We start from the raw sequence: 12,139 nt of genomic DNA on the forward strand, positions 1-12,139 counted from the left end.
CGCTGCTGGAGGGAGCTCGCCGCTGGAGCGCACAGGTCAGGTGAGGAGACTCGGTTTTTGTTTTGTTATTTGATAACCGTTACGGTGGACATACTGGGGGCAATGCTGTAGACACTGGGGCAATGCTGTAGACACTGGGGCAATGCTGGAGACACTGGGGCAGATTGCTGGAGACACTGGGGCAATGCTGTAGACACTGGGGCAATGCTGTAGACACTGGGGCAATGCTGTAGACACTGGGGCAGATTGCTGGAGACACTGGGGCAGATTGCTGGAGACACTGGGGCAATGCTGGAGACACTGGGGCAATGCTGGAGACACGGGAAGATTGCTGGAGACACTGGGGCAATGCTGGAGACACTGGGGCAATGCTGGAGACACTGGGGCAGATTGCTGGAGACACTGGGACAGATTGCTGGAGACACTGGGGCAATGCTGGAGACACTGGGGCAATGCTGGAGACACTGGGCAATGCTGGAGACACTGGGGGCAATGCTGGAGACACTGGGGCAGATTGCTGGAGACACTGGGGCAATGCTGGAGACACTGGGGCAGATTGCTGGAGACACTGGGGCAATGCTGGAGACACTGGGGCAATGCTGGAGACACTAGGGCAGATTGCTGGAGACACTGGGGCAGATTGCTGGAGACACTGGGGCAGATTGCTGGAGACACTGGGGCAATGCTGGACACACTGGGGCAGATTGCTGGACACACTGGGGCAGATTGCTGGACACACTGGGGCAGATTGCTGGACACACTGGGGCAATGCTGGACACACTGGGGCAGATTGCTGGACACACTGGGGCAATGCTGGACACTGGGGCAGATTGCTGGACACTGGGGGCAATGCTGGACAATTGGACATACTGGGGCAGATTGCTGGGGGCAATGCTGGACAATTGGACATACTGGGGCAGATTGCTGGACACACTGGGCAATGCTGGACACACGGGGGCAATATGCTGGACACACTGGGGCAGATTGCTGGACACATTGTCTGGGGGCAATGCTGGACACAATGGGGCAATATGCTGGACACACTGGGGCAGATTGCTGGACACACTGGGGCAGATTGCTGGACACACTGGGGCAATGCTGGACACTGGGGCAGATTGCTGGACACACTGGGGGCAATGCTGGACAATTGGACATACTGGGGCAGATTGCTGGGCACACTGGGGGCAATACTGGACAATTGGACATACTGGGGCAGATTGCTGGGCACACTGGGGGCAATGCTGGACAATTGGACATACTGGGGAAGATTGCTGGACACACTGGGGGCAATGCTGGACATACTGGGGCAGATTGCTGGACACACTGGGGGCAATATGCTGGACACACTGGGGCAGATTGCTGGACACACTGGAGGCAATGCTGGACACACTGGGGCAATATGCTGGACACACTGGGGGTAATATGCTGGACACACTGGGGCAGATTGCTGGACACACTGGGGGCAGGACTGGAGGCATGGGCAGAATGTAGACACGGGGCATGATTGGAGACACGGGGCAGAATGAAAGACATGGGGCAGGATTGTATCATGGGGCAGGATGTGGAGATCATATGGGGTAGAATGGATACTCATGAGGGCAGGATGCGAGAACATATGGCTGGAGCCAGGAATGAGATAAACGGGGCCAGGGTGGGGAATATTATTACCATAGGGGCTAATTAAGGGATATTATTACTGCAGTGATGTATTTATTTTATTTTTTGAGTATACTGTTTTAAATGGGGGGGGCGGTCCTGTTACTGTGCAGAGTGATACTATATCGCCTTTTTTTCTTCCTGTGGTGTAATGTAGAAGTTGTGAAAAATTAAGTAATGTGTTCTGCAAGCGGAGCTTGTGATAACTGTTATTTCCTGCAGAAACGAGTCCTGGCTGGAAGAAATGATGGCGGTCTGTGCTGTATGAAAGATGAAGGACTTCACCTAGAGACGTCACTGGTGAGTCAGTGTTACCTATACACTGACACTATACACTGTATACTATATGCAGAGGTCCTGTGTACAATGTCACTAGTGATCACTGTATTACCTATACATTATATAGAGCTCCTGTGTATAATGTCACCAGTGATCTCTGTATTACTTCTACACAGACACTGCATACTAAGTACAGATCTCCTGTGAATACTGGCACTTATGGTGATAGTATTGTGTTTTTTGTTTTTTTTTTATTACTGATCAGTATTGTAGTATTCAGTCACTATGTGGTGGTAATATGTGGTCTGGAAATGGTGTTGTGGTATTTGTCCCTTGTATGTGCTATTTGGTCACCAAGTGGTGGTAATATGTGGTCTTGACATGGTGCGGTGGTATTTGTTCCTTGTATGTGATATTATTCGATCACTGTGGTTGTAATTTGTGGTCTGGTCATGGTGCGGTGGTATTTGTTCCTTGGATGTGATATTATTGGTCAAAATATACCTAAATTGTATTGCAGATTTTAACAAATATTTAATAGGTTACAGTAGAGTAGGGCCCGGCCATTTTTCTGGAATAATCTGGTTCGGGTATATCATGACCCCCGTCACATGACCCCCGTCACATGACCGGGGGGGCCCACAGTGTCTGAACAGCCCGGGGCCCTGGCTACCCTTAATCCACCCCTGCTTATAAGGCAGTTCAAGCAATGTCTTAGCTCAACCTGGAAGGCCTGGGTGATAATCTCAGGTTTAAGCAGAGCAGAAACAGCTTACATGTCCAGCAAATGCAGATGGAAACAAACACAAGCAGCCAGATGGAGGAGGATTACTAGAAACCGATGTATGCAGCAGAAGCTCAGAGCTGAGTAGCAGGATCTCCACACAGGTTCGCAGGTGCAGATGCAGGTGCAAAGCCAGCGAGTCGCCAGGGTAAGAAGCTGGATGCAAGGCAGAATACTCAAGCACAGACTGAAGGCTGGGGTGGAGTCTTATAGCAGGAAGACACAGTGCACATGAGACCAAAAACGCCATCTTGGAAAAGGGCAGTAATGCACAAAAGGTAATCAAAATGTTCATAGTCCTGACAGTTTGCTGTGTCTGTCAGCGCAGTGTCCAGAGGCTGGAGGTGCTACCAGGAGACAGGCCAGTGCACCAGGAGACGTGGAGGGGGCCGTAAGAGGGCAACAACCCAGCAGCAGGACCGCTACCTCCGCCTTTGTGCAATGAGGAATAGGAGGAGCCCTGCCAAAGCCCTGCAAAATGACCTCCAGCAGGCCACAAATGTGCATGTGTCTGCATAAACGGTTAGAAACCGACTCCATGAGGATAGACTGAGGGCCCAATGTCCGCAGATGGGGGTTGTGCTCACAGCCCAACACCGTGCAGGACACTTGGCATTTGCCACAGAACACCAGGATTGGCACATTTGCCACTGGCGCCCTGTGCTCTTCACAGATGAAAGCAGGTTCACACTGAGCACATGTGACAGTCTGGAGATGCAGTGGAGAGCGAGCTGCTGCCTGCAACATCCTTCAGCATGACCAGTTTGGCAGTGGGTCAGTAATGGTGTGGGGTGGCATTTCTTTGGAGGGCCGTACAGCCCTCCATGTGCTCGCTAGAGGTAGCCTGACTGCCATTAGGTACCGAAATGAGATCCTCTGACGTCTTGTGAGACCATAAGCTGGTGCGGTTGACCATGGGTTCCTCCTAATGCAGGACAATGCCAGACCTCATGTGGCTGGAGTGTGTCATCAGTTCCTGCAAGATGAAGGCATTGAAGCTATGGACTGGCCCACCCATTCCCCAGAACTGAATCCGATTCAGCAAATCTGGGACATCATATCTCACTTCGTTCACCAACGTCACGTTGCACCACAGACTGTCCAGGAGTTGGCGGATGCTTTTGTCCAGGTCTGGGAGGAGATCCCTCAGGAGACCATTCGCCGCCTCATCAGGAGCATGCCCAGATGTTGTAGAGAGGTCATACAGGCACGTGGAGGCCACACACAATACTGAGCATCTTCTCCTTGTCATGAGGCATTTCCACTGAAGTTAGAACAGCCTGTAATTTGATTTTCCACTTTGATTTTGAGTATCATTCCAAATCCAGACCTCCATGGGATATTCATTTTGATTTACATTGATAATTGTTATGTTTTACTGTTCTGAACACATTCCACTATGCAATGAATAAAAATTTGCAACTGGAATATTTCATTCAGCGATATCTAGGATGTGGTATTTTAGTGTTCCCTTTATTTTTTGAGCAGTGTGCTTGGATAAGAATACAGTAATTAACCCGAGCCAGCATGGGTTTGTAGCAAACAAGTCATGCCAGACTAATATAATTTCCATCTATGATGGACTGGGTGGATCAGGGAAATGCGGTGAATATAGTATATCTCAACTTCAGCAAAGCATTTGATAAAGTATCTCATACTATCTTTATTAAAAAAATGACCGTATGGGACTGACAAGTCTACGGTTAGGTGGATTCATAACTCACTCAGAGATCATACTTAAGAGTGGTAATAAATGGTTGCACATCCAATTGGAAAAGTGTTTCAAGTGGGGTACCACAAGGCTCTGTTCTAACCCCAGTATTGTCCAATATTTTTTAAATTAGATAAGGGAACTGAAGGTAAATAATCAAAGTTGGAGATGATGCAAAGCTAAAGGTACCTTCACACTGAGCAACTTTAGAACGATAGCGATCCGTGACGTTGCAGCGTCCTGGATAGCGATATCGTTGTGTTTGACACGCAGCAGCGATCAGGATCCTGCTGTGACATCACTGGTCGGAGCTAGAAGGCCAGAACTTTATTTTGTCGCTGGATCACCCGCTGACATCGCTGAATCGATGTGTGTGACGCCGATCCAGCGATGTGTTCACTTGTAACCAGGGTAAACATCGGGTTATTAAGCGCAGGGCCGCGCTTAGTAACCCAATATTTACCCTGGTTACCATTGTAAATGTAAAATAAAAAAAACACTACATACTTACATTCCGGTGCCTGTCGCGTCCCCCGGCGTCAGCTTCCCTGCACTGTGTCAGCGCCGGCCGGCCGTAAAGCAGAGCACAGCGGTGACGTCACCGCTCTGCTTTACGGCCGGCGCTTACATAGTGCAGGGAAGCTGACGCCGGGGGACGCGACAGACACCGGAATGTAAGTATGCAGTGTTTTTTTTTTACATTTACAATGGTAACCAGGGTAAACATCGGGTTACTAAGCGCGGCCCTGCACTTAGTAACCCGATGTTTACCCTGGTTACCTGGGGACTTCGGCATCGTTGGTCGCTGGAGAGCTGTCTGTGTGACAGCTCTCCAGCGACCACACAACAACTAAACAGCGACGCTGCAGCAATCGGCATCATTGTGTATATCGCTGCAGCGTCGCTTAATGTGACGGTACCTTAAGAGGGCTAGCTAACACTAGAGAAGCCAGAAAGGATTAAGAAGGATCTAAATAAGCTTGAACAATGGGCACTGACTAATAGAATGGTATTTAACAGTGAGAAATGCAAGATTCTACACTTGGGCAAAAAAAATGAAAATTACATATATCTAATGAAAGGAATAGAACTAAGCAACAGCACGTGTAAAAAAAGATTTGGGTATACTAATAGATCACAGACTGCACATGAGTCAACAGTGTGATGCAGCAGCAAAAAAGGCAAACACAGTTCTAGGATGTATTAAGAGAAGCATAGGGTCTAGATTACGTGAAGTAATTATCCCCTTCTACTCCTTCTTGGTCAGGCCTCATCTGGAATACTGTGTCCAGTTCTGGGCACCACATTTTAAAAGAGACATTGAAAAACTAGAGCAAGTTCAGAGAAGAACTACCAGGATGGTGAGCGGACTGCAAAGTATGTCCTACGAGGAACTGTTAAAGGATCTGGGAATGTTTAGCTTGCAAAAAATAGAAGACGGAGAGGATATTAAATAAATGTCTACAAATATCTGAAGGGCTGTCACAGTGTAGAGGGATCGTCATTATTCTTATTTGCACATAGAAACACGAGAAGCAGTGGAATGAAACTGAAAGGGAGAAGAAACAGATTAGATGTTAGAAAAAACTTTTTGACAGTGAGGGTGATCAATGAGTGGAACAGGCTGCCACAAGAGTTGGTGAGTTCTCCTTCAATGGTGGAAGTCTCCAAACAGGCTGGACAGACATCTGTCTGAGGTGGTTTAGTGAATCCTGCATTGAACAGGGGGTTGGACACAATGACCCAGGAGGTCTCTTCCAACTCTAACATTCTAGGATTCTATGAGTCCCTGCTCATCTACAATTTTTTTCTCAGATCAGGATGAGAAAAAAAAATTACAGCATGCTGCATTTGGTCACGTATTTCAGACGAGACTCGACAACGCAAGTCAATGGGTGCGAGAAAATAATCTCACGGCACTCAGACCATGCGAGTGCAGACCGATGTTTACACAACTATGTCCTTGAAAACCAGACATTTCAGCAGCCATATACAGTAAAATCACATCGTGACTCGACAGAATAGATATGTATACATAGAGTAGATATAAAGATGTCAGTGACATATATAATTAGTACTGTGCTTGTATAGCTTTACTGTACATGTAGTTTATTAATAAATACATTTCTGAAATAAATGGCGTGGGATCCCTTGACATTTTATTAACCAGCAGAAGCAAAGCCGACAGCTGGGATCAAATGTTTATAGGCTGAGAAGGGGGTACTACCCATGGAGCTTCCAAGGCTATAAATATCAGCTCAAAGTTGTATACTTAGCCTTTCCTGTTAAAATGGGGGACCCCCTAAAAAATGGCGTAGGGTCCCCCTATAATTACTAACCAGAAAAGGCTAGTCAGACAGCAGCAGGCTGATATTAACCCCTTTCTGTCATTGGACGTACTATTCCGTCCATGTGGGGTGGGCCTTAATTCCCACGGACAGAATAGTACGTCCAGCGCGATCGGCCGCGCTCACGGGGGGATCGTGGCCGGGTGTCAGCTGCCTATCGCAGCTGGCATCCGGCACTATGTGCCAGGAGCGGTCACGGACCCCCCCCCGGCACATTAACCCCCGGCACACCGCGATCAAACATGATCGCGGTGTGCCGGCGGTACTGGGAAGCATCACGCAGAGAGGGGGCTCCCTGCGGGTTTCCCTGAGACCCCCGCAGCAACGTGATGTGATCGCGTTGCTGCGAGGGTTTCTTACCTCCCATCCCTGCAGCAGGCCGGATCCAAAATGGCCGCGGCATCCGGGTCCTGCAGGGAGGAAGGTGGCTTCACAGAGCCTGCTCAGAGCAGGCGCTTGGTAAGCCTGCAGCCATGTAAGTCAGATCGCTGATCTGACAGAGTGCTGTGCAAACTGTCAGATCAGCGATCTGTGATGTCCCCCCGTGGGACAAAGTAAAAAAGTTAAAAAAAAAAATTCCACATGTGTAAAAAAAAAAAAAAAATCCCAAGTAATGAAAAAAATATATATATTATTCCCATAAATACATTTCTTTATCTAAATAAAAAAAAAAAAAACAAGTACACATATTTAGTATCACCGCGCCCGTAACGACCCATGCTATAAAACTGTCCCACTAGTTAACCCCTTCGGTAAACACCATAAGAAAAAAAAAAAAACGAGGCAAAAAACAACGCTTTATTATCATACCGCCAAACAAAAAGTGGAATAACACATGATCAAAAAGACTGATATAAATAACCATGTTACCGCTGAAAACGTCATCTTGTCCTGCAAAAAACGAGCTGCCATACATCATCATCAGCAAAAAAATAAAAAAGTTAGTCCTCAGAATAAAGCGATGCAAAAATAATTCTTTTTTCTATAAAATAGTTTTTATCTTATAAAAGCGTCAAAACATAAAAAAATGATATGAGGTATCGCTGTAAACGTACTGACCCGAAGAATAAAACTGCTTTATCAATTTTACCAAACGCGGAACGGTATAAACACCTCCCCCCAAAAGAAATTCATGAATAGCTGACTTTTGGTCATTCTGCCTCACAAAAATCGGAATAAAAAGTGATCAAAAAATGTCACGTGCCCGAAAATGTTACCAATAAAAACGTCAACTCGTCCCGCAAAAAACAAGACCTCACATGACTCTGTGGACTCAAATATGGAAAAATTATAGCTCTCAAAATGTGGTAACGCAAAAAAATATTTTTTGCAATAAAAAGCGTCTTTCAGTGTGTGACGGCTGCCAATCATAAAAATCCGCTAAAAAACCCGCTATAAAGGTAAATCAAACCCCCCTTCATCACCCCCTTAGTTAGGGAAAAATTAAAAAAATGTATTTATTTCCATTTTCCCATTAGGGTTAGGGTTAGGGCTAGGGTTAGAGTTGAGACTAGGGCTAGGGTTAGGGTTAGGGTTAAGGCTACAGTTAGGGTTGGGGCTAAAGTTAGGGTTAGGGTTTGGATTACATTTACGGTTGGGATTAGCGTTAGGGGTGTGTCTGGGTTAGAGGTGTGGTTAGGGTTACCAATGGGATTAGGGTTAGGGGTGTGTTTGGATTAGGGTTTCAGTTATAATTGGGGGGTTTCCACTGTTTAGGCACATCAGGGGCTCTCCAAACGCAACATGGCGTCCGATCTCAATGCCAGCCAATTCTGCGTTGAAAAAGTAAAACAGTGCTCCTTCCCTTCTGAGCTCTCCCGTGTGCCCAAACAGGGGTTTACCCCAACTTATGGGGTATCAGCGTACTCAGGACAAATTGGACAACAACTTTTGTGGTCCAATTTCTCCTGTTACCCTTGGGAAAATACAAAACTGGGGGCTAAAAAATAATTTTTGTGGGAAAAAAAAAAGATTTTTTATTTTCACGGCTCTGCGTTATAAACTGTAGTGAAACACTTGGGGGCTTAAAGTTCTCACAACACATCTAGATAAGTTCCTTGGGGGGTCTAGTTTCCAATCTGGGGTCACTTGTGGGGGGTTTCTACTGTTTAGGTACATTAGGGGCTCTGCAAACGCAATGTGACGCCTGCAAACCAATCCATCTAAGTCTGCATTCCAAATGATGCTCCTTCCCTTCCGAGCTCTGCCATGCGCTCAAACGGTGGTTCCCCCCCACATATGGGGTGTCAGCGTACTCAGGACAAATTGAACAACAACTTTTGGGGTCCAATTTCTCCTGTTACCCTCGGGAAAATACAAAACTGGGGGCTAAAAAATAATTTTTGTGGGAAAACATTTTTGTTTTATTTTTACGGCTCTGCATTATAAACTTCTGTGAAGCCCTTGGTGGGTCAAAGTGCTCACCACACATCTAGATAAGTTCCTTAGGGGAACCTAAAATACCTAAAATACATGGGCCACTTGCACAGTGAACAAGTCTGTAGGAACATGTTCACACACCTCCAAAAAACTTGTTGACGCAAAAGAGCACAGCGAGGTCAAAAATGCTCTGTTGTAAAAAAGTCACAGTAAATAAGCAAGTGCTAGTCACAAGATGAAAAAAATACAGGGTATTTAGTTAATATGTTTTTTTGCAAAAAAATGTATATTAAGCTGCTCCACCAATCGCCAAGGTATACCCATAATAGAGCAGTCCTATCTAATGTATATAATCCCTATCTGATGTATTTAAAAACCTGATTATCTGTATAGTACCTGTATAAGCAGGGTTCAGAGAGAAAAAATATCCATGTGGACGTGCTGGATGAAGCAGCTCCAGTGCAAATAACCCACAGAGGAGTGGTGGACTCCCTAGTCTTGTAGAAACAAGAAAGCAATTATAGAACCTAAAATACATGGACCACTTGCACAGTGAACAAGTCTGTAGGAACATGTTCACACACCACCAAAAAACTTGTTGACGCAAAAGAGCACAGCGAGGTCAAAAATGCTCTGTTGTAAAAAAGTCACAGTAAATAAGCAAGTGCTAGTCACAAGATGAAAAAATACAGGGTATTTAGTTAATATGTTTTTTTGCAAAAAAATGTATATTAAGCTGCTCCACCAATCGCCAAGGTATACCCATAATAGAGCAGTCCTATCTAATGTATATAATCCCTATCTGATGTATTTAAAAACCTGATTATCTGTATAGTACCTGTATAAGCAGGGTTCAGAGAGAAAACATATCCATGTGGACGTGCTGGATGAAGCAGCTCCAGTGCAAATAACCCACAGATGAGTGGTGGACTCCCTAGTCTTGTAGAAATAAGAAAGCAATTATAGAACCTAAAATACATGGGCCACTTGCACAGTGAACAAGTCTGTAGGAACATGTTCACACACTACCAAAAAACTTGTTGACGCAAAAGAGCACAGCGAGGTCAAAAACCCTGCTTATACAGGTACTATACAGATAATCAGGTTTTTAAATACATCAGATAGGGATTATATACATTAGATAGGACTGTTCTATTATGGGTATACCTTGGCGATTGGTGGAGCAGCTTAATATACATTTTTTTGCAAAAAAACGTATTAACTAAATACCCTGTATTTTTTTTCATCTTGTGACTAGCACTTGCTTATTTACTGTGACTTTTTTACAACAGAGCATTTTTGACCTCGCTGTGCTCTTTTGCGTCAACAAGTTCCTTAGGGGGTCTACTTTCCAAAATGGTGTCACTTGTGGGGGGTTTCAATGTTTAGGCACATCAGTGGCTCTCCAAACGCAACATGGCGTCCCATCTCAATTCCTGTCCATTTTGCCTTGAAAAGTCAAACAGCGCTCCTTCCCTTCTGAGCTCTCCCATGCGCACAAACAGTGGTTTACCCCCACATATGGGGTATCAGCATACTCAGGACAAATTGTACAACAACTTTTGTGGTTCAATTTCTTCTCTTACCCTTGGAAAAATAAAAAATTGGGGGCCAAAAATAATTTTTGTGAAAAAATATGATTTTTTTATTTTTACGGTTCTGCATTATAAACTTCTGTGAAGCACTTGGTGAGTCAAAGTGCTCACCACGCCTCTAGATAAGTTCCTTAGGGGGTCTACTCTCCAAAATGGTGTCACTTGTGGGGGGTGTCAATGTTTAGGCACATCAGTGGCTCTCCAAACGTAACATGGCGTCCCATCTCAATTCCAGTAAATTTTGCATTGAAAAGTCAAATGGCGCTCCTTCACTTCCGAGCTCTGTCATGCGCCCAAACAGTGGTTTACCCCCACATATGGGGTATCGGTGTACTCAGGACAAATTGTACAATAAATTTTTGGGGTCCATTTTCTTCTGTTACCCTTGGTAAAATAAAACAAATTGGAGCTGAAGTAAATTTTTTGTGAAAAAAAGTTAAATGTTCATTTTTATTTATAGTGGATGCTTTCCTGAAACGGAAAGTACTTGCAAGCAGCATAATACAAAGAATAGCAGGTTTAGGAAAGCATCCACTATGTATTTCCTTTAAGTAGAGGGCTTTTCGGTCTCTTTCGTCCCGCTACATTTAGCCCAACTTGGGTCTCTCCCTAAGGCTGGGTTCCCATTGCGTTATGGGAACGCGCTTAACGGACAGCGTTGCACGGCGAAATTAACGCCGTGCAACGCGTCCGTTAGCGCGCCCATTCACGGCAATGGGAACGCGCAGCACTAGCGCGTGCCATGCTCGGCACGCGCTAGCGACGCGCCGGTGTTTCCTGGCGCGCCGCGGACGCTGCTTGCCGCGTCCGAGGCGTGCCCGCGGTCCGTTCCCCGCTCTCGCAGATCGGGGCTCCGCGAGAGCGGGGACGTTACCGCGACCCCGGGACGCGGCCACAGTAAAAACATTGCGTTAGCGCAACCCGCTAGCGCTAGCGCTAAACGGGTTGCACTAACGCAATGTGACCCTAGCCTAAGGTGGCTAGCATATATGTATCATTTATATTTAAACATTCCAAAAATTCCTGTGAAACACCTGAAGGGTTAATAAACTTCTTGACTGTGGTTTTGAGCACCTTGAGGGGTGCAGTTTTTAGAATGGTGTCACACTTGGGTATTTTCTATCATATAGACCCCCCAAAATGACTTCAAATGAGATGTGGTCCCTAAAAAAAAACGGTGTTGTAAAAATGGGAAATTGCTGGTCAACTTTTAACCCTTATAACTCCCTAACAAAAAAAAAATTTTTGGTTCCAAAATTGTGCTGATGTAAAGTAGACATGTGGGAAATGTTACTTATTAAGTATTTTGTGTTACATATCTCTGTGATTTAATTGCATAAAATTTCAAAGTTGGAAAATTGCGTAATTTTCAAAATTTTCGCCAAAT

This window comes from Ranitomeya imitator, chromosome 2 (assembly GCF_032444005.1).
Source record: "Ranitomeya imitator isolate aRanImi1 chromosome 2, aRanImi1.pri, whole genome shotgun sequence".
Lineage (NCBI taxonomy): Eukaryota > Metazoa > Chordata > Amphibia > Anura > Dendrobatidae > Ranitomeya > Ranitomeya imitator.